The following is a 23,376-nucleotide window of genomic DNA, read 5'->3' as shown; positions in this document are numbered from 1 at the left end:
GTGGGTTGACTAAGTTCTTACACATGCTTGCTCCGTAAAACAACCTGAAATCACAGAATGGCACACATAGAGACTACCTTCCAAACCGTCTTAAGTACAAAAACAAAAGGTTAGGGGACTCTTGGCATCGTACGCAAGACAGAGGTGGTGTAATGCCGAAGCCCGGGATCGAACCAGGGACCTTTAGATCTTCAGTCTAACGCTCTCCCAACTGAGCTATTTTGGCACAACACCCGATGACTTCTTCTGGCCATCATTTGGAAATGCAAGCCTCCTCAACCAAGCCGAAGACGTATTGCGGGAAATTTCAACTGTCCGGGACAAAGGCAAAAAGACTCTCCCCGTCGGGGAATCGAACCCCGGTCTTCCGCGTAACAGGCGGAGATACTGTCCACTATACTAACGAGGACTGGAAAAGCACTGCTCGTTTGCAGTCACGCCAGAGTAGTCGCTGGACAAAGGCTGTGTGCCTTTGACTGAGCGGACCATTACTGGCTAAAGTTGCAATGGTCGTCGTTCAATTTCAGTTTTGAGTACCTGTTGAGGAGTTCCTTTCCTGCAATTGCATGCCCTCTTCTTGGTGCACGCGATATGGCAAACAGCATGTGCAAATTGGGCAAAGAAATCGAAAAGGGCAAGCAGCAAGTGCAAATTGGTCAAAGAAATCGAAAAGGGTTATGCGAGACTACAGAAGAAAGTTAAGAACCAATTTCTAAACAGCCTCGGTTTGGACAAAGCCACCACATACTATTAATCGAAATAGAGACTTTCTCCCATGAAAAATAGCTGCACTTGCAGCAACAGCCCTAGGATGTCAATTACAAAAGGCGGAGATACTGTCCACTATACTAACGAGGACTGGAACAGCACTGCCCCCGGCCATGCCCCTGTTGTAGTTACGCCGTTCTGATGCCATTACTTTTACTCGCTCAAGGTTGGACAAAAATGAATCAATTGTCAATTTACGCTCCTACGTTCTCCGTCAATCTGCATTTGAAAAGGAACGTTACCTACGGGCCTGAATGTGAAAACCTGCTTTTGCCTGTTAGATCTTTTGCAGTCACTCCAGAGTAGTCGCCGAAAAAAGGCTGTGTCTTTGACAGAGCGGACGATTACTGGCTAAAGTTGCAATGGTCGTTATTCAATTTCAGTTTTCAGTATCTGTTGACTACAATTGCGCGCCCTCTTCTTGTTGGACGCGATATGGCAAACAGCATGTGCAAATTGGTCAAAGAAATCAAAAAGGGTTTTGCGAGACTACAGAAGATTGTTAAGAACCAATTTCTAAACAGCCTTTGTTTCTCCCATGAAAAACAGCTGCACTGAAGAAGCAGCCCTAGGATGTCAATTACCACAGCTTCAATCCCCTCTCCACGCTACACTGGCTTAGCATTGGACCGATCAGCCTCCACATATGAGCATGGTCCCCATTAAGCTGAGAAAGTACCTATTGTGCACTAGGATTTTGGAAAGCCCCTTAGAGTCGACCTTGCACGATAATGTGTCGCTTTGTGGTTAGATGCTACCCTCTGAAAGTAATGCCCTACGTGGCTAAATTCTGTAGTGTAGTGGATATCACCTTGGCCTAACATGCATAAAGGTCCCTCGTTCGAAATCAGGCAGAAACCCTTTTGCTATCCATTATCATGTGCACAGTCAGTCTGGGTGGATTGCCTTGTAAAAGGGGTTGTCTCAGCTCTAACAATTAGAAAGGCAACACTTTTGGTTTTAGTACTACAAAGTTCGATAAAGATCCTTTCATCCCAAAACCCCTGAGGAGTAAACTTCCACGACCGTGGTATTCTTCTTGCTGGGAAGCTACGCTCTGAAGTAGCTCGTCAAAGTCGCCGATTTCTGTGGTGTAGCGGTTATCAAGTTCGCCTCACACGTGAAAGGTCCCTGGCCTGAAACCAGGCAGAAACACAATTGTTGTTATTTAAAGATGACATTAACACTCAAGCTGTGTCAGTGGGTTGACTAAGTTCTTACACATGCTTGCAATGGTCGTCGTTCAATTTCAGTTTTGAGTTACCTGTTGAGGAGTTCCTTTCCTGCAATTGCATGCCCTCTTCTTGGTGCACGCGATATGGCAAACAGCATGTGCAAATTGGTCAAAGAAATTGAAAAGGGTTATGCGAGACTACAGAAGAAAGTTAAGAACCAATTTGTAAACAGCCTCAGTTTGGACAAAGCCACCACATACTATTAATCGAAATAGAAACTTTCTCCAATGAAAAATAGCTGCACTTGCAGAAGCAGCCCTAGGATGTCAATTACAACAGGCGGAGATCCTGTCCACTATACTAACGAGGACTGGAACAGCACTGGCCCCGGCCATGCCCCTGGTGTAGTTACGCCGTTCTGATGCCATTAGTTTTACTCGCACAAGGTTGGATAAAAATGCATCACTTGTCAAATTACGCCCCTACGTTCTCCGGCAATCTGCAATTGAAAAGGAACGTTACCTACGGGCCTGATAGTGAAAGCCTGCTTTTGCCTACGCTCTGAAGTAGCCCGTCAAAGTCGCCGGTATCTGTGGTGTAGCGGTTATCAAGTTCGCCTCACACGTGAAAGGTCCCTAGCCTGAAATCAGGCAGAAACACAATTGTTGTTATTTTAAGATGACATTCACACTCAAGCTGTGTCAGTGGGTTGACTAAGTTCTTACACATGCTTGCTCCGTAAAACAACCTGAAATCACAGAATGGCACACATAGAGACTACCTTCCGAACCGTCTTAAGTACAAAAACAAAAGTTTAGGGGCCTCTTGGCATCGTAGGCCGGACAGAGGTGGTGTAATGCCGAAACACGGGATCGAACCAGGGACCTTCAGATCTTCAGTCTAACGCTCTCCCAACTGAGCTATTTCGGCACAACAACCGATGACTTCTTCTGGCCATCATTTGCAAATGCAAGCCTCCTCAACCAAGCCAAAGACGTATTGCGGGAAATTTCAACTGTCCGGGACAAAGGCAAAAAGACTCTTCCCGTCGGGGAATCGAACCCCGGTCTTCCGCGTGACAGGCGGAGATACTGTCCACTATACTAACGAGGACTGGAAAAGCACTGCTCGTTTGCAGTCACGCCAGAGTAGTCGCTGGACAAAGGCTGTGTGCCTTTGACTGAGCGGACCATTACTGGCTAAAGTTGCAATGGTCGTCGTTCAATTTCAGTTTTGAGTACCTGTTGAGGAGTTCCTTTCCTGCAATTGCATGCCCTCTTCTTGGTGCACGCGATATGGCAAACAGCATGTGCAAATTGGGCAAAGAAATCGAAAAGGGCAAGCAGCAAGTGCAAATTGGTCAAAGAAATCGAAAAGGGTTATGCGAGACTACAGAAGAAAGTTAAGAACCAATTTCTAAACAGCCTCGGTTTGGACAAAGCCACCACATACTATTAATCGAAATAGAGACTTTCTCCCATGAAAAATAGCTGCACTTGCAGCAGCAGCCCTAGGATGTCAATTACAAAAGGCGGAGATACTGTCCACTATACTAACGAGGACTGGAACAGCACTGCCCCCGGCCATGCCCCTGTTGTAGTTACGCCGTTCTGATGCCATTACTTTTACTCGCTCAAGGTTGGACAAAAATGAATCAATTGTCAAATTACGCTCCTACGTTCTCCGTCAATCTGCATTTGAAAAGGAACGTTACCTACGGGCCTGAATGTGAAAACCTGCTTTTGCCTGTTAGATCTTTTGCAGTCACTCCAGAGTAGTCGCCGAAAAAAGGCTGTGTCTTTGACAGAGCGGACGATTACTGGCTAAAGTTGCAATGGTCGTTATTCCATTTCAGTTTTGAGTATCTGTTGACTACAATTGCGCGCCCTCTTCTTGTTGGACGCGATATGGCAAACAGCATGTGCAAATTGGTCAAAGAAATCAAAAAGGGTTTTGCGAGACTACAGAAGATTGTTAAGAACCAATTTCTAAACAGCCTTTGTTTCTCCCATGAAAAACAGCTGCACTGAAGAAGCAGCCCTAGGATGTCAATTACCACAGCTTCAATCCCCTCTCCACGCTACACTGGCTTAGCATTGGACCGATCAGCCTCCACATATGAGCATGGTCCCCATTAAGCTGAGAAAGTACCTATTGTGCACTAGGATTTTGGAAAGCCCCTTAGAGTCGACCTTGCACGATAATGTGTCGCTTTGTGGTTAGATGCTACCCTCTGAAAGTAATGCCCTACGTGGCTAAATTCTGTAGTGTAGTGGATATCACCTTGGCCTAACATGCATAAAGGTCCCTCGTTCGAAATCAGGCAGAAACCCTTTTGCTATCCATTATCATGTGCACAGTCAGTCTGGGTGGATTGCCTTGTAAAAGGGGTTGTCTCAGCTCTAACAATTAGAAAGGCAACACTTTTGGTTTTAGTACTACAAAGTTAGCTATATATAGCTGAGCTATTTCGGCACAACAACCGATGACTTCTTCTGGCCATCATTTGCAAATGCAAGCCTCCTCAACCAAGCCAAAGACGTATTGCGGGAAATTTCAACTGTCCGGGACAAAGGCAAAAAGACTCTTCCCGTCAGGGAATCGAACCCCGGTCTTCCACGTGACAGGCGGAGATACTGTCCACTATACTAACGAGGACTGGAAAAGCACTGCTCGTTTGCAGTCTCGCCGGAGTAGTCGCTGTACAAAGGCTGTGTGCCTTTGACTGAGCGGACCATTACTGGCTAAAGTTGCAATTGTCGTCGTTCAATTTCAGTTTTGAGTACCTGTTGAGGAGTTCCTTTCCTGCAATTGCATGCCCTCTTCTTGGTGCACGCGATATGGCAAACAGCATGTGCAAATTGGTCAAAGAAATCAAAAAGGGCAAGTAGCAAGTGCAAATTGGTCAAAGAAATCGAAAAGGGTTATGCGAGATTACAGAAGAAAGTTAAGAACCAATTTCTAAACAGCCTCAGCTTGGACAAAGCCACAACATACTATTAATTGAAATAGAGACTTTCTCCCATGAAAAATAGCTGCACTTGCAGCAGCAGCCCTAGGATGTCCATTACAACAGGCGGAGATACTGTCCACTATACTAATGAGGACTGGAACAGCACTGCCCCCGGCCATGCCCCTGGTGTAATTACGCCGTTCTGATGCCATTACTTTTAATCGCTCAAGGTTGGACAAAAAAGCATCACTTGTCAAATTACGCCCCTACGTTCTCCGGCAATCTGCATTTGAAAAGGAACGTTACCTACGGGCCTGAATATGAAAGCCTGCTTTTGCCTGTTAGATCTTTTGCAGTCACTCCAGATTAGTCGCCGAAAAAAGGCTGTGTCTTTAACAGAGCGGACAATTACTGGCTAAAGTTGCAATGGTCGTTATTCAATTTCAGTTTTGAGTATCTGTTGACTACAATTGCGCGCCCTCTTCTTGTTGGACGCGATATGGCAAACAGCATGTGCAAATTGGTCAAAGAAATCAAAAAGGGTTTTGCGAGACTACAGAAGATTGTTAAGAACCAATTTCTAAACAGCCTTTGTTTCTCCCATGAAAAACAGCTGCACTGAAGCAGCAGCCCTAGGATGTCAATTACCACAGCTTCAATCCCCTCTCCACGCTACACTGGCTTAGCATTGGACCGATCAGCCTCCACATATGAGCATGGTCCCCATTAAGCTGACAAAGTACCTATTGTGCACTAGGATTTTGGAAAGCCCCTTAGAGTCGACCTTGCACGATAATGTGTCGCTTTGTGGTTAGATGCTACCCTCTGAAAGTAATACCCTACGTGGCTAAATTCTGTAGTGTAGTGGATATCACCTTGGCCTAACATGCATAAAGGTCCCTCGTTCGAAATCAGGCAGAAACCCTTTTGCTAACCATTATCATGTGCACAGTCAGTCTGGGTGGATTGCCTTGTAAAAGGGGTTGTCTCAGCTCTAACAATTAGAAAGGCAACACTTTTAGTTTTAGTACTACAAAGTTCGATAAAGATCCTTTCATCCCAAAACCCCTGAGGAGTTAACTTCCACGACCGTGTTATTCTTCTTGCTGGGAAGCTACGCTCTGAAGTAGCTCGTCAAAGTCGCCGATTTCTGTGGTGTAGCGGTTATCAAGTTCGCCTCACAGGTGAAAGGTCCCTGGCCTGAAACCAGGCAGAAACACAATTGTTGTTATTTTAAGATGACATTCACACTCAAGCTGTGTCAGTGGGTTGACTAAGTTCTTACACATGCTTGCAATGGTCGTCGTTCAATTTCAGTTTTGAGTTACCTGTTGAGGAGTTCCTTTCCTGCAATTGCATGCCCTCTTCTTGGTGCACGCGATATGGCAAACAGCATGTGCAAATTGGTCAAAGAAATTGAAAAGGGTTATGCGAGACTACAGAAGAAAGTTAAGAACCAATTTGTAAACAGCCTCAGTTTGGACAAAGCCACCACATACTATTAATCGAAATAGAGACTTTCTCCAATGAAAAATAGCTGCACTTGCAGAAGCAGCCCTAGGATGTCAATTACAACAGGCGGAGATCCTGTCCACTATACTAACGAGGACTGGAACAGCACTGGCCCCGGCCATGCCCCTGGTGTAGTTACGCCGTTCTGATGCCATTTGTTTTACTCGCACAAGGTTGGATAAAAATGCATCACTTGTCAAATTACGCCCCTACGTTCTCCGGCAATCTGCAATTGAAAAGGAACGTTACCTACGGGCCTGATAGTGAAAGCCTGCTTTTGCCTACGCTCTGAAGTAGCCCGTCAAAGTCGCCGGTATCTGTGGTGTAGCGGTTATCAAGTTCGCCTCACACGTGAAAGGTCCCTAGCCTGAAATCAGGCAGAAACACAATTGTTGTTATTTTAAGATGACATTCACACTCAAGCTGTGTCAGTGGGTTGACTAAGTTCTTACACATGCTTGCTCCGTAAAACAACCTGAAATCACAGAATGGCACACATAGAGACTACCTTCCGAACCGTCTTAAGTACAAAAACAAAAGTTTAGGGGCCTCTTGGCATCGTAAGCCGGACAGAGGTGGTGTAATGCCGAAACCCGGGATCGAACCAGGGACCTTCAGATCTTCAGTCTAACGCTCTCCCAACTGAGCTATTTCGGCACAACAACCGATGACTTCTTCTGGCCATCATTTGCAAATGCAAGCCTCCTCAACCAAGCCAAAGACGTATTGCGGGAAATTTCAACTGTCCGGGACAAAGGCAAAAAGACTCTTCCCGTCGGGGAATCGAACCCCGGTCTTCCACGTGACAGGCGGAGATACTGTCCACTATACTAACGAGGACTGGAAAAGCACTGCTCGTTTGCAGTCTCGCCAGAGTAGTCGCTGTACAAAGGCTGTGTGCCTTTGACTGAGCGGACCATTACTGGCTAAAGTTGCAATTGTCGTCGTTCAATTTCAGTTTTGAGTACCTGTTGAGGAGTTCCTTTCCTGCAATTGCATGCCCTCTTCTTGGTGCACGCGATATGGCAAACAGCATGTGCAAATTGGTCAAAGAAATCGAAAAGGGCAAGCAGCAAGTGCAAATTGGTCAAAGAAATCGAAAAGGGTTATGCGAGACTACAGAAGAAAGTTAAGAACCAATTTCTAAACAGCCTCAGTTTGGACAAAGCCACCACATACTATTAATCGAAATAGAGACTTTCTCCAATGAAAAATAGCTGCACTTGCAGCAGCAGCCCTAGGATGTCAATTACAACAGGCGGAGATCCTGTCCACTATACTAACGAGGACTGGAACAGCACTGGGCCCGGCCATGCCCCTGGTGTAGTTACGCTGTTCTGATGCCATTACTTTTAATCGCTCAAGGTTGGACAAAAAGGCATCACTTGTCAAATTACGCCCCTACGTTCTCCGGCAATCTGCATTTGAAAAGGAACGTTACCTACGGGCCTGAATGTGAAAGCCTGCTTTTGCCTACGCTCTGAAGTAGCTCGTCAAAGTCGCCGGTATCTGTGGTGTAGCGGTTATTAAGTTTGCCTAACACGTGAAAGGTCCCTGGCCTGAAATCAGGCAGAAACACAATTGTTGTTATTTTAAGATGACATTTACACTCAAGCTGTGTCAGTGGGTTGACTAAGTTCTTACACATGCTTGCTCCGTAAAACAACCTGAAATCACAGAATGGCACACATAGAGACTACCTTCCAAACCGTCTTAAGTACAAAAACAAAAGGTTAGGGGACTCTTGGCATCGTACGCAAGACAGAGGTGGTGTAATGCCGAAGCCCGGGATCGAACCAGGGACCTTTAGATCTTCAGTCTAACGCTCTCCCAACTGAGCTATTTTGGCACAACACCCGATGACTTCTTCTGGCCATCATTTGGAAATGCAAGCCTCCTCAACCAAGCCAAAGACGTATTGCGGGAAATTTCAACTGTCCGGGACAAAGGCAAAAAGACTCTCCCCGTCGGGGAATCGAACCCCGGTCTTCCGCGTGACAGGCGGAGATACTGTCCACTATACTAACGAGGACTGGAAAAGCACTGCTCGTTTGCAGTCACGCGAGAGTAGTCGCTGGACAAAGGCTGTGTGCCTTTGACTGAGCGGACCATTACTGGCTAAAGTTGCAATGGTCGTCGTTCAATTTCAGTTTTGAGTACCTGTTGAGGAGTTCCTTTCCTGCAATTGCATGCCCTCTTCTTGGTGCACGCGATATGGCAAACAGCATGTGCAAATTGGTCAAAGAAATCGAAAAGGGCAAGCAGCAAGTGCAAATTGGTCAAAGAAATCGAAAAGGGTTATGCGAGACTACAGAAGAAAGTTAAGAACCAATTTCTAAACAGCCTCGGTTTGGACAAAGCCACCACATACTATTAATCGAAATAGAGACTTTCTCCCATGAAAAATAGCTGCACTTGCAGCAGCAGCCCTAGGATGTCAATTACAAAAGGCGGAGATACTGTCCACTATACTAACGAGGACTGGAACAGCACTGCCCCCGGCCATGCCCCTGGTGTAGTTACGCCGTTCTGATGCCATTACTTTTACTCGCTCAAGGTTGGACAAAAATGAATCAATTGTCAAATTACGCTCCTACGTTCTCCGTCAATCTGCATTTGAAAAGGAACGTTACCTACGGGCCTGAATGTGAAAACCTGCTTTTGCCTGTTAGATCTTTTGCAGTCACTCCAGAGTAGTCGCCGAAAAAAGGCTGTGTCTTTGACAGAGCGGACGATTACTGGCTAAAGTTGCAATGGTCGTTATTCAATTTCAGTTTTGAGTATCTGTTGACTACAATTGCGCGCCCTCTTCTTGTTGGACGCGATATGGCAAACAGCATGTGCAAATTGGTCAAAGAAATCAAAAAGGGTTTTGCGAGACTACAGAAGATTGTTAAGAACCAATTTCTAAACAGCCTTTGTTTCTCCCATGAAAAACAGCTGCACTGAAGCAGCACCCCTAGGATGTCAATTACCACAGCTTCAATCCCCTCTCCACGCTACACTGGCTTAGCATTGGACCGATCAGCCTCCACATATGAGCATGGTCCCCATTAAGCTGAGAAAGTACCTATTGTGCACTAGGATTTTGGAAAGCCCCTTAGAGTCGACCTTGCACGATAATGTGTCGCTTTGTGGTTAGATGCTACCCTCTGAAAGTAATACCCTACGTGGCTAAATTCTGTAGTGTAGTGGATATCACCTTGGCCTAACATGCATAAAGGTCCCTCGTTCGAAATCAGGCAGAAACCCTTTTGCTATCCATTATCATGTGCACAGTCAGTCTGGGTGGATTGCCTTGTAAAAGGGGTTGTCTCAGCTCTAACAATTAGAAAGGCAACACTTTTGGTTTTAATACTACAAAGTTCGATAAAGATCCTTTCATCCCAAAACCCCTGAGGAGTAAACTTCCACGACCGTGGTATTCTTCTTGCTGGGAAGCTACGCTCTGAAGTAGCTCGTCAAAGTCGCCGATTTCTGTGGTGTAGCGGTTATCAAGTTCGCCTCACACGTGAAAGGTCCCTGGCCTGAAACCAGGCAGAAAAACAATTGTTGTTATTTTAAGATGACATTCACACTCAAGCTGTGTCAGTGGGTTGACTAAGTTCTTACACATGCTTGCAATGGTCGTCGTTCAATTTCAGTTTTGAGTTACCTGTTGAGGAGTTCCTTTCCTGCAATTGCATGCCCTCTTCTTGGTGCACGCGATATGGCAAACAGCATGTGCAAATTGGTCAAAGAAATCGATAAGGGTTATGCGAGACTACAGAAGAAAGTTAAGAACCAATTTCTAAACAGCCTCAGTTTGGACAAAGCCACCACATACTATTAATCGAAATAAAGACTTTCTCCAATGAAAAATAGCTGCACTTGCAGCAGCAGCCCTAGGATGTCAATTACAACAGGCGGAGATCCTGTCCACTATACTAACGAGGACTGGAACAGCACTGGCTCCGGCCATGCCCCTGGTGTAGTTACGCTGTTCTGATGCCATTACTTTTAATCGCTCAAGGTTGGACAAAAATGCATTACTTGTCAAATTACGCCCCTACGTTCTCCGGCAATCTGCATTTGAAAAGGAACGTTACCTACGGGCCTGAATGTGAAAGCCTGCTTTTGCCTACACTCTGAAGTAGCTCGTCAAAGTCGCCGGTATCTGTGGTGTAGCGGTTATCAAGTTCGCCTCACACGTGAAAGGTCCCTGGCCTGAAATCAGGCAGAAACACAATTGTTGTTATTTTAAGATGACATTTACACTCTAGCTGTGTCAGTGGGTTGACTAAGTTCTTACACATGCTTGCTCCGTAAAACAACCTGAAATCACAGAATGGCACACATAGAGACTACCTTCCAAACCGTCTTAAGTACAAAAACAAAAGGTTAGGGGACTCTTGGCATCGTACGCAAGACAGAGGTGGTGTAATGCCGAAACCCGGGATCGAACCAGGGGACCTTTAGATCTTCAGTCTAACGCTCTCCCAACTGAGCTATTTCGGCACAACAACCGGTGACTTCTTCTAGCCATCATTTGCAAATGCAAGCCTCCTCAACCAAGCCGAAGACGTATTGCGGGAAATTTCAACTGTCCGGGACAAAGGCAAAAAGACTCTCCCCGTCGGGGAATCGAACCCCGGTCTTCCGCGTGACAGGCGGAGATACTGTCTTTTTTTTTTTTTTTTTTTTTTTTTTATCTTTTTATTATCAAAAATACACTTTACAAAATAAAAATTAACTATATACAGAGAAACATAAAGAAAAAGAGTAAATTCATTCGTCTTTTTTACAGTAAATCAAACAAATTAAAGCAAAGCAAGCCTCTTCCCCTTTTTTTCCACATATTTGTATGCACATATATACATGTATACATACATATATATACATACACACATATATATACATATACACATACACCTACATACACACATACATTCTTAAATATATACACCCATATACTACAAGGTTAAATAAATTCACCCAAAATCGATGTGCAATCTACCCTCCCCATCCAGCTCACATAAATCATTCCTTGCCCCCCACCTAGCTATAAACTCATCCTCATCCACTGAATACAGAATTCTCATGTAATGTGTCACCATATTTTGAAAAAAACCCACCCTGTTTGTCCTTTTCCCCCCATACAAAGCATAATTTCTACCAACATACAACACATGACGTGCTACACTCAATAAAAAATTGATTAAACCAACATTACATCTTTTATCACCTTTTTGTTTCCCAAAGCACCACACCCAGTCCCATGCTTCCCCTTCTAACTTAGGCAGTTTACACTTATTGATTAACAACGTTTTAACCCAATCCCTGAAATCCCGTGTGACTGTACAGTATAGCATAAAGTGGTTAAAATCTTCATCTTCCACCCTACAGACCGGACAGGTTCTCGCATACGTGCTTTTACTTATCTGGTGAAGGACGACAGAAACCAGCACCCTTCTGTGACGCAGCAGGAAGTTTGAGTTTGCTATTGCAGGGGGAAGCCACTTACTGTGTAGATTTGACCAAATTTCAGAGACGGGACGGGTAAGAAAGAGATGAGACCATGCAGTGTTTGCTGTAGGTTCTTGGAATATTTTGTTAATTAAAACCCTATACCAAAATTTTGATTGTAAATCTTGCAGTTTTCTGTTTTTGACGTCACAGGTCAGAGCAAAATCCAGCTCGTCGTCCTCCACCCGATCCTCATTCACTTCCGACAACCACTCTTTCCACTCTTGCGGCATTCGCTCTAATAAATCATCACAAAATCGCACAACTCTAGCCTTTTTTATATTAAACCCTTTCATCCTAATTTTACTAAATACCGCAAGAGGGCTAGGAGCCCCTGTCTGGTCTAAAACATCTTTAATCTGATGTAGCGCCTCAGTCAAGATGCCCCGACCGGCCTTACATCCCTCTCGGCCGCTGAGGCAGGGGTTCCCAAAGATGGGCTGGTTTAACACACTTTGTTTTGATGTAATTACACACTCCAACTGGGGCAGGATTTCCACCCATGCCTCAGCCGCCTCCTGGAAGAGTGGACATGTTCCCACAATAGGCCGGCCGAGTGTGACGCTACATAGATTGTAAAAGCCGCACATACCTCTTTTCAGTACATCATCATACAAATAATCCTCCCATATGTTTTTAGTTTTCTGGCTCAGCATTTTCTTAAACAGTTTTATTCTTAATGACTTCAATTTTGCTTTTAAATTACACAGTTTGAGTCCCCCCTTTTTGTACGGCCCGACCAGTGTCTTATGTGCAATTTTCATTGCTCTCCCCTTCCATAGAAAATCCTCAATAGCGCTGCTCAGGCGTACCAGTACATCACTCGGCAGGTGACAAACCTGCATGGTGTAGACAAGTCTCGGCACAATTACTGCATTTATTACAGTGATTTTCCCTTTTAAACCTAATCCCCTCATTCTCCACAGTGCGAGCCTTGATCTACACCCCGCAACCTGCTCTTCCCAGGATCTACGACTGCTGTCTTCTGGTTGTGAGCCCAAATATACACCAAGTACTTTAACCTCAGGCCCGCCCCTTTTAAAATGCTGGCCTTCCTCCCCAAGAACAGTACCAGGCCCCAGGATCAAACTCGATTTGTCCTTATTTACCCGTGCTCCCGCAGCTTGCTCATATGCATCTAGATGTTGCAAAACCCTTCGCAAACTATCCCCATCCCTGACCATGATGTTAATATCATCCGCATATTGTGCTATTTTGAAATCAGTTCCTCTGGGCGACGTGATCCCAATTATTTGAGAGTCAGATATAATTGACTGTGCTAGAGGTTCTGCCACTATTGCATAGAGCATAGCTGATAGGGGGCACCCCTGTCTCACTGATCTTTCTAAGGGGACGGGATCTGTCACGAAGCCATTGCACTTCACGACACTAGTAGCTCGGCTGTACAGTAACTTCATCCACCCTCGAAAAGTTGGGCCGAACCCAAAAACCCCCAGACACTCGAAGAGAAAATCGTGACTCACTCTGTCAAATGCCTTCTCTAGATCTACATTAAGGTATATACCTCCTGTAGCCATTAAATTCTCCAATGAGAATTTTGTTGACAAAATGCAGTCAGCGATATCCCTCCCCGGAATGCTGTAAGTCTGGGTAGGCCCAACTATCGAGCCAATCACTCCCTTAAGCCTGAACCCTAGCACCTTAGCGAGGATCTTATAGTCAGTATTGAGCAGACTAATTGGCCTATAATTTGCCAGGTCATCTCTGGCGCCTTTGTTTTTATAAACTAGAGTGATCACACCCCTTAAAAAAGACTCCGCGCACCTGTTCTCCTCCTGCATGGCAGAGTATAGCCTGCAGAGGACGGGGGCCAGTATGTTGCTGAAATGTTGGTAAAACTCAGCTGAGAGACCATCCACACCCGGGCTTTTAGATGTATTAAGGTTTCCAATCGCTGCTCTCACTTCTTCAATCTGAATGTCACCATCACACAGAGCCGCATCCTCGTGACTGAGGGAGCAGCCAATTTTTCCTAATACTGTGCCCATTTGTGCTTTTTTAATATGTTGTTTGCTAAACAAATTAGCGTAGTAGTCTTGTATTGCTTGTAAAATATCCACTATATCAGTATGTGTGTTTCCATCAAGGTCTTTTATTTCTGGTATGTATGTTTTTGCCTGTTTCCTTTTTTCCAAACCTATAAAAAAAGCAGTACAGCGCTCCCCTTTCAACATGTGTTGTGCTTTACTGCGGATCATTGCGCCTCTGCATTTTCTCTCATCTAACCGTCTCAGCTGCTCCCTCAATCCAAGATAGACATCCAAGGGACGGTCACACTCAGCCTCAATAAGCTCAAGCTCCTCTTTTAGATGATGTCTCAGCTTAGCCTCCTCTGTCTTTTCCCTCAGCCTCTTCTCTCTGCTCAGAGCGATACAATGCTTTTTAATTTTAAATTTGGTGCGCTCCCACCACTCAATGATATCCACGACATAATCACTCTCATCACATAGAGCAGAGAGAAAAGACTTCATTTTATCTTTAAAAACTTGATCTTCAAGGAGGGAAGTGTTAAAACACCACAGGCCCCCATTCCTTTGCATACCACCCTCCCCTAGAGTCACCTTTAAACAGGCATGATCACTCCAGGAACAAAAACAATATTTACACTCATTTAATTCTTGCACCAAACTCGACGCCAACAAACACAGGTCAATCCTGGATTGCTTTAGCCTGCCCAATACCACTTGCCTGCGCGAATACGCCCGGGTGCCGGGGTTCAGCACTCTCCACGCATCTATCAAATCACACTCATCCATCCATACAAAAACAGCCGATCTACTAATGTCTTGTTTAAATTTATTATTAACTCCTAAGTCCGCCTTAGTCAGAGCAACATTCCAATCTCCTATCACTACCGAGCGATCATCTGTCCACCTTTTGCAGCGCTCAAAGAAACCTCTCCTTTCAGGTTCACTGTTCGGACCGTACAAATTCAGAATTCTATATTTTTTATTATAATGTATTATATCAATAACAATTAGTCTACCCTGTCCATCCTTAAAAATCTCCACAATACTCTCACACACACCCGGCTTTACAAAAATTGCCACTCCAGCAGTTTTGTCAGAGGAGAGGGAGTAAAAGAGCTCCCCTCTCCAAAAAGATTTTATAGTGTCTATTTTGTCCATGGACCACCTACATTCCTGGACACACAAGATGTCGCATGCCATTTCTCCACAGAGTTGCTCTATTTTCCCAATATTTGTTAACCCGTTTAAATTTTGCGATTGAAGCAGCATTATCAAGTAAACACCGATTAAAAAGGTCATTTCCTAAGCTGTTTTTTCCCTTTGCCTCTATTCCCTCCCTCACTCCTCCCTGATTTCTCTTGCTGTGGACGTTTTCTAACCTGCTTTATCTGCTGAACATCCATCTCCGAATCTGACTCTATACTGTCAGCCTGGGGAGCCAGCAGGGCAGCATCCGAGTCTTCCTCTGTAGGGACGGGTGGTATTCCATTATGAGAGGGGACCTTCTGTGAAGCGAGCCAAGATGGGCTCAGCCAACCCCCTTCAGGGTGACCCGCCCTATCCCCGCTCCACTCTGCCAGCACTTGATCCATACTAGATCCCAACACATCCTCTCTTTCACTCCCATGTTCCTCCCGCACAGGCAGGTCACTGCCCTGCGTCTCCAACACCACCTCATCCTCCTGTTCACTCTCGCTGCCCATATTCAGCTCTGGCTCCTCTACAGGTCTAACCTCACTCCTGTCATCCTCGGAGATGGATTCCCTGCTACCCTCCCCATTCCCTTCATCTATATTTTTACATTGACATTCCTCTGTGGAGCTATGACATTCCATACATCTGTGCATCCTGGCATCACACTCACGTGCATAATGTCCCTGTTTATTACATTTAAAACAGGTGAAATCCGGACAGTCCCTCACGATGTGTCCCGGCTGTAAGCACATCCGACAAACTTTCACTTGATTATTGTGAATTACTCTAAAATACTCCGGACCATTAGCTGTCATGAATTTCGCTGAGTAGGGCAGTGACTGCACAGTTTCATTAAACTTTACCTTCATATATCTTGTACCGTCCGCCACATCAGTCCCGGGCCACATCCTCCTTTTAATAGGCGAGATCGCTCTCACTCCCCACACGTCCAGTTTTTCCATAATTTCCTCGTCCGTTATATACGCCGGCAAATTCAAAAAAGACACCACCAGTTCATCAATTGCTAATGTCTTTACCATTACCACCGCTTTACCAACTTTAAATCCATCCAGTAGCCTTTTCTTTCCAGCTTCACTTTTTACCGTCACCTCATATTTATTCGATCCGGTCTCACGCAGCGCAACTATGCCTCCACACACATCACGTATTGCTCGTAACAGTTCCATCGTTTTCACCTTCTCTTCACCAACCACCTCTGCCAATACAGTCAAATCTTTTTCGTACCTTTTTTCTCTCATTGTCTCCCGTCTTCCGCTCATCTCCCTCTGCATCCTCGCCCGATCCTCCTGATGTTTTCCATCCACACAAATGCCATCAATCTCCAACCTATTCTGCCGCTGCTCTCCGACCAAATCCACTCCTTTCCCCGTCCTCTTTGCTGAAGTAATCCTCTGCATTGACAAGCCCGGAACTTGCCCGCCATTTCTCTTCTCTCCCTGCTCCACGGCCTGGCGTTTGCTTCCTCCCGCTCCGTTCTCTATTTCGGCTGGCATTGCCGTTTCTCCCCGACATCTCATGGTAGGAGCCACAATTTTCACAGCGTCCTCCGTCAATTTACCTCGTCTTTCTCCGCCATTCTCCATTTTACGTAGCTTGGCGAATCGAGTAACACTCGGCAAAAAAACAAAACCAAAATAAAATAAAAAAGAAAAAGGCAAAATGAAAGCGCCCCCGAACGGAGCAAATCCGCCGGGGGGATTAGTAACATAAACGAAATCGAAATCTCTATACTATTTAGTTAAATTACGACAAAAAACACAAGCAAACTGAAAAAGCCCGCCAAAACAGGCTCATGCGCGGGTCGTCACTGCTCGCTCTAGAGAGAAACCACACCTCTGTCTGCAACCAGGTTTGGGAACCAAAAACAGCAAACAGGTGCTGCTGCCAGAAAGAGCCTCAAAAAGTTTAGGGGCCTCTTGGCATCGTAAGCCGGACAGAGGTGGTGTAATGCCGAAACCAAGAATCGAACCAGGGACCTTCAGATCTTCAGTCTAACGCTCTCCCAACCGAGCTATTTCGGCACAACAACCGACTACTTCTTCTGGCCATCATTTGCAAATGCAAGCCTCCTCACCTAAGCAGAAGACGCATTGCGGGAAATTTCAACTGTCCCGGAGAAAGGCAAAAAGATTCTCCCCGTCGGGGAATCGAACCCCGGTCTTCCGCGTGACAGGCGGAGATACTGTCCACTATACTAACGAGGACTGGAAAAGCACTGCACGTTTGCAGTCACCCGAGAGCAGTCGATGGACAAAGGCTGTGTGCCTTTGACTAAGCGGACCATTACTGGCTAAAGTTGCAATGGTCGTCGTTCAATTTCAGTTTTGAGTACCTGTTGAGGAGTCCCTTTCCTGCAATTGCATGCCCTCTTCTTGGTGCACGCGATATGGCAAACAGCAAGTGCAAATTGGTCAAAGAAATCGAAAAGGGTTATGCGAGACTACAGAAGAAAGTTAAGAACCAATTTCTAAACAGCCTCACTTTGGACAAAGCCACCACATACTATTAATTGAATTGGAGACTTTCACCAATGAAAAATAGCTGCACTTGCAGCAGCAGCCCTAGGATGCCAATTATAACAGGCGGAGATACTGTCCACTATACTAATGAGGACTGGAACAGCACTGCCCCCGGCCATGCCCCTGGTGTAGTTACGCTGTTCTGATGCCATTACTTTTACTCGCTCAAGGTTGGACAAAAAAGCATCACTTGTCAAATTACGCCCCTACGTTCTCCGGCAATCTGCATTTGAAAAGGAACGTTACCTACGGGCCTGAATGTGAAAGCCTGCTTTTGCCTGTTAGATCTTTTGCAGTCACTCCAGAGTAGTCGCCAAAAAAAGGCTGTGTCTTTGACAGAGCGGACGATTACTGGCTAAAGTTGCAATGGTCGTTATTCAATTTTGGTTTTGAGTATCTGTTGACTACAATTGCGCGCCCTCTTCTTGTTGGACGCGAAATGGCAAACAGCATGTGCAAATTGGTCTAAGAAATCAAAAAGGGTTTTGCGAGACTACAGAAGATTTTTAAGAACCAATTTCTAAACAGCCTTTGTTTCTCCCATGAAAAACAGCTGCACTGAAGCAGCACCCCTAGGATGTCAATTATCACAGCTTCAATCCCCTCTCCACGCTACACTGGCTTAGCATTGGACCGATCAGCCTCCACATATGAGCATGGTCCCCATTAAGCTGAGAAAGTACCTATTGTGCACTAGGATTTTGGAAAGCCCCTTAGAGTCGACCTTGCACGATAATGTGTCGCTTTGTGGTTAGATGCTACCCTCTGAAAGTAATACCCTACGTGGCTAAATTCTGTAGTGTAGTGGATATCACCTTGGCCTAACATGCATAAAGGTCCCTCGTTCGAAATCAGGCAGAAACCCTTTTGCTATCCATTATCATGTGCACAGTCAGTCTGGGTGGATTGCCTTGTAAAAGGGGTTGTCTCAGCTCTAACAATTAGAAAGGCAACACTTTTGGTTTTAGTACTACAAAGTTCGATAAAGATCCTTTCATCCCAAAACCCCTGAGGAGTAAACTTCCACGACCGTGGTATTCTTCTTGCTGGGAAGCTACGCTCTGAAGTAGCTCGTCAAAGTCGCCGATTTCTGTGGTGTAGCGGTTATCAAGTTCGCCTCACACGTGAAAGGTCCCTGGCCTGAAACCAGGCAGAAAAACAATTGTTGTTATTTTAAGATGACATTCACACTCAAGCTGTGTCAGTGGGTTGACTAAGTTCTTACACATGCTTGCAATGGTCGTCGTTCAATTTCAGTTTTGAGTTACCTGTTGAGGAGTTCCTTTCCTGCAATTGCATGCCCTCTTCTTGGTGCACGCGATATGGCAAACAGCATGTGCAAATTGGTCAAAGAAATCGATAAGGGTTATGCGAGACTACAGAAGAAAGTTAAGAACCAATTTCTAAACAGCCTCAGTTTGGACAAAGCCACCACATACTATTAATCGAAATAGAGACTTTCTCCAATGAAAAATAGCTGCACTTGCAGCAGCAGCCCTAGGATGTCAATTACAACAGGCGGAGATCCTGTCCACTATACTAACGAGGACTGGAACAGCACTGGCCCCGGCCATGCCCCTGGTGTAGTTACGCTGTTCTGATGCCATTACTTTTAATCGCTCAAGGTTGGACAAAAATGCATTACTTGTCAAATTACGCCCCTACGTTCTCCGGCAATTTGCATTTGAAAAGGAACGTTACCTACGGGCCTGAATGTGAAAGCCTGCTTTTGCCTACGCTCTGAAGTAGCTCGTCAAAGTCGCCGGTATCTGTGGTGTAGCGGTTATCAAGTTCGCCTCACACGTGAAAGGTCCCTGGCCTGAAATCAGGCAGAAACACAATTGTTGTTATTTTAAGATGACATTTACACTCAAGCTGTGTCAGTGGGTTGACTAAGTTCTTACACATGCTTGCTCCGTAAAACAACCTGAAATCACAGAATGGCACACATAGAGACTACCTTCCAAACCGTCTTAAGTACAAAAACAAAAGGTTAGGGGACTCTTGGCATCGTATGCAAGACAGAGGTGGTGTAATGCCGAAACCCGGGATCGAACCAGGGGAGCTTTAGATCTTCAGTCTAATGCTCTCCCAACTGAGCTATTTTGGCAAAACACCCGATGACTTCTTCTGGCCATCATTTGCAAATGCAAGCCTCCTCAACCAAGCCGAAGACGTATTGCGGGAAATTTCAACTGTCCGGGACAAAGGCAAAAAGACTCTCCCCTTCGGGGAATCGAACCCCGGTCTTCCGCGTGACAGGCGGAGATACTGTCCACTATACCAACGAGGTCTGGAAAAGCACTGCTCGCTTGCAGTCACGCCAGAGTAGTCGCTGGACAAAGGCTGTGTGCCTTTGACTGAGCGGACCATTACTGGCTAAAGTTGCAATGGTCGTCGTTCAATTTCAGTTTTGAGTACCTGTTGAGGAGTTCCTTTCCTGCAATTGCATGCCCTCTTCTTGGTGCACGCGATATGGCAAACAGCATGTGCAAATTGGTCAAAGAAATCGAAAAGGGCAAGCAGCAAGTGCAAATTGGTCAAAGAAATCGAAAAGGGTTATGCGAGACTACAGAAGAAAGTTAAGAACCAATTTCTAAACAGCCTCAGTTTGGACAAAGCCACCACATACTATTAATCGAAATAGAGACTTTCTCCCATGAAAAATAGCTGCACTTGCAGCAGCAGCCCTAGGATGTCAATTACAACAGGCGGAGATACTGTCCACTATACTAACGAGGACTGGAACAGCACTGGCCCCGGCCATGCCCCTGGTGTAGTTACGCCGTTCTGATGCCATTACTTTTACTCGCTCAAGGTTGGACAAAAATGAATCAATTGTCAAATTACGCTCCTACGTTCTCCGTCAATCTGCATTTGAAAAGGAACGTTACCTACGGGCTTGAATGTGAAAACCTGCTTTTGCCTGTTAGATCTTTTGCAGTCACTCCAGAGTAGTCGCCGAAAAAAGGCTGTGTCTTTGACAGAGCGGACGATTACTGGCTAAAGTTGCAATGGTCGTTATTCAATTTCAGTTTTGAGTATCTGTTGACTACAATTGCGCGCCCTCTTCTTGTTGGAAGCGATATGGCAAACAGCATGTGCAAATTGGTCAAAGAAATCAAAAAGGGTTTTGTGAGACTACAGAAGATTGTTAAGAACCAATTTCTAAACAGCCTTTATTTCTCCCATGAAAAACAGCTGCACTGAAGAAGCAGCCCTAGGATGTCAATTACCACAGCTTCAATCCCCTCTCCACGCTACACTGGCTTAGCATTGGACCGATCAGCCTCCACATATGAGCATGGTCCCCATTAAGCTGAGAAAGTACCTATTGTGCACTAGGATTTTGGAAAGCCCCTTAGAGTCGACCTTGCACGATAATGTGTCGCTTTGTGGTTAGATGCTACCCTCTGAAAGTAATGCCCTACGTGGCTAAATTCTGTAGTGTAGTGGATATCACCTTGGCCTAACATGCATAAAGGTCCCTCGTTCGAAATCAGGCAGAAACCCTTTTGCTATCCATTATCATGTGCACAGTCAGTCTGGGTGGATTGCCTTGTAAAAGGGGTTGTCTCAGCTCTAACAATTAGAAAGGCAACACTTTTGGTTTTAGTACTACAAAGTTCGATAAAGATCCTTTCATCCCAAAACCCCTGAGGAGTAAACTTCCACGACCGTGGTATTCTTCTTGCTGGGAAGCTACGCTCTGAAGTAGCTCGTCAAAGTCGCCGATTTCTGTGGTGTAGCGGTTATCAAGTTCGCCTCACACGTGAAAGGTCCCTGGCCTGAAACCAGGCAGAAACACAATTGTTGTTATTTAAAGATGACATTAACACTCAAGCTGTGTCAGTGGGTTGACTAAGTTCTTACACATGCTTGCAATGGTCGTCGTTCAATTTCAGTTTTGAGTTACCTGTTGAGGAGTTCCTTTCCTGCAATTACATGCCCTCTTCTTGGTGCACGCGATATGGCAAACAGCATGTGCAAATTGGTCAAAGAAATCAAAAAGGGTTATGCGAGACTACAGAAGAAAGTTAAGAACCAATTTCTAAACAGCCTCAGTTTGGACAAAGCCACCACATACTATTAATCGAAATAGAAACTTTCTCCAATGAAAAATAGCTGCACTTGCAGCAGCAGCCCTAGGATGTCAATTACAACAGGCGGAGATCCTGTCCACTATACTAACGAGGACTGGAACAGCACTGGCCCCGGCCATGCCCCTGGTGTAGTTACGCCGTTCTGATGCCATTACTTTTACTCGCTCAAGGTTGGACAAAAAAGCATCACTTGTCAAATTACGCCCCTACGTTCTCCGGCAATCTGCATTTGAAAAGGAACGTTACCTACGGGCCTGAATGTGAAAGCCTGCTTTTGCCTGTTAGATCTTTTGCATTCACTCCAGAGTAGTCGCCGAAAAAAGGCTGTGTCTTTGACAGAGCGGACGATTACTGGCTAAAGATGCAATTGTCGTTATTCAATTTCAGTTTTGAGTACCTGTTGAGGAGTTCCTTTCCTGCAATTGGATGCCCTATTCTTGGTGCACGCAATATGGCAAACAGCATGTGCAACTTGGTCAAAGAAATCGAAAAGGGCAAGTAGCAAGTGCAAATTGGTCAAAGAAATCGAAAAGGGTTATGCGAGATTACAGAAGAAAGTTAAAAACCAATTTCTAAACAGCCTCAGCTTGGACAAAGCCACAACATACTATTAATTGAAATAGAGACTTTCTCCCATGAAAAATAGCTGCACTTGCAGCAGCAGCCCTAGGATGTCCATTACAACAGGCGGAGATACTGTCCACTATACTAACGAGGACTGGAACAGCACTGGCCCCGACCATGCCCCTGGTGTAGTTACGCCGTTCTGATGCCATTAGTTTTACTCGCACAAGGTTGGATAAAAATGCATCACTTGTCAAATTACGCCCCTACGTTCTCCGGCAATCTGCAATTGAAAAGGAACGTTACCTACGGGCCTGAATGTGAAAGCCTGCTTTTGCCTACGCTCTGAAGTAGCCCGTCAAAGTCGCTGGTATCTGTGGTGTAGCGGTTATCAAGTTCGCCTCACACGTGAAAGGTCCCTAACCTGAAATCAGGCAGAAACACAATTGTTGTTATTTTAAGATGACATTCACACTCAAGCTGTGTCAGTGGGTTGACTAAGTTCTTACACATGCTTGCTCCGTAAAACAACCTGAAATCACAGAATGGCACACATAGAGACTACCTTCCGAACCGTCTTAAGTACAAAAACAAAAGTCTAGGGGCCTCTTGGCATCGTAAGCCGGACAGAGGTGGTGTAATGCCGAAACCCGGGATCGAACCAGGGACCTTCAGATCTTCAGTCTAACGCTCTCCCAACTGAGCTATTTCGGCACAACAACCGATGACTTCTTCTGGCCATCATTTGCAAATGCAAGCCTCCTCAACCAAGCCAAAGACGTATTGCGGGAAATTTCAACTGCCCGGGACAAAGGCAAAAAGACTCTTCCCGTCAGGGAATCGAACCCCGGTCTTCCACGTGACAGGCGGAGATACTGTCCACTATACTAACGAGGACTGGAAAAGCACTGCTCGTTTGCAGTCTCGCCGGAGTAGTCGCTGTACAAAGGCTGTGTGCCTTTGACTGAGCGGACCATTACTGGCTAAAGTTGCAATTGTCGTCGTTCAATTTCAGTTTTGAGTACCTGTTGAGGAGTTCCTTTCCTGCAATTGCATGCCCTCTTCTTGGTG

At 45.4% G+C, this 23,376-nt stretch overlaps 7 non-coding genes across 7 annotated transcripts; all 7 read right to left on the bottom strand.

Moving 5' to 3' along the window:
* Positions 1–153: 153 nt before the first annotated feature.
* On the bottom strand, positions 154–226 carry trnaf-gaa (transfer RNA phenylalanine (anticodon GAA)). The gene has a single exon. It is a non-coding gene; the product is annotated as a tRNA-Phe (tRNA).
* Positions 227–6,992: 6,766 nt separating this feature from the next.
* On the bottom strand, positions 6,993–7,065 carry trnaf-gaa (transfer RNA phenylalanine (anticodon GAA)). The gene has a single exon. It is a non-coding gene; the product is annotated as a tRNA-Phe (tRNA).
* A 1,119-nt stretch (positions 7,066–8,184) lies between these two features.
* Positions 8,185–8,257, bottom strand: trnaf-gaa (transfer RNA phenylalanine (anticodon GAA)). Its single transcript has one exon. It is a non-coding gene; the product is annotated as a tRNA-Phe (tRNA).
* Positions 8,258–8,368: 111 nt separating this feature from the next.
* On the bottom strand, positions 8,369–8,440 carry trnad-guc (transfer RNA aspartic acid (anticodon GUC)). The gene has a single exon. It is a non-coding gene; the product is annotated as a tRNA-Asp (tRNA).
* A 2,391-nt stretch (positions 8,441–10,831) lies between these two features.
* Positions 10,832–10,905, bottom strand: trnaf-gaa (transfer RNA phenylalanine (anticodon GAA)). Its single transcript has one exon. It is a non-coding gene; the product is annotated as a tRNA-Phe (tRNA).
* A 6,346-nt stretch (positions 10,906–17,251) lies between these two features.
* trnad-guc (transfer RNA aspartic acid (anticodon GUC)) lies at positions 17,252–17,323 on the bottom strand. Its single transcript has one exon. It is a non-coding gene; the product is annotated as a tRNA-Asp (tRNA).
* Positions 17,324–22,946: 5,623 nt separating this feature from the next.
* Positions 22,947–23,019, bottom strand: trnaf-gaa (transfer RNA phenylalanine (anticodon GAA)). The gene has a single exon. It is a non-coding gene; the product is annotated as a tRNA-Phe (tRNA).
* Positions 23,020–23,376: the final 357 nt, after the last annotated feature.

Source organism: Channa argus, unplaced genomic scaffold (assembly GCF_033026475.1).
Source record: "Channa argus isolate prfri unplaced genomic scaffold, Channa argus male v1.0 Contig095, whole genome shotgun sequence".
In the NCBI taxonomy this organism is placed as follows: domain Eukaryota; kingdom Metazoa; phylum Chordata; class Actinopteri; order Anabantiformes; family Channidae; genus Channa; species Channa argus.
The sequence above is the reverse complement of the archived record's forward strand: the minus strand, read 5'-3'. Positions and strand labels throughout refer to the sequence as shown.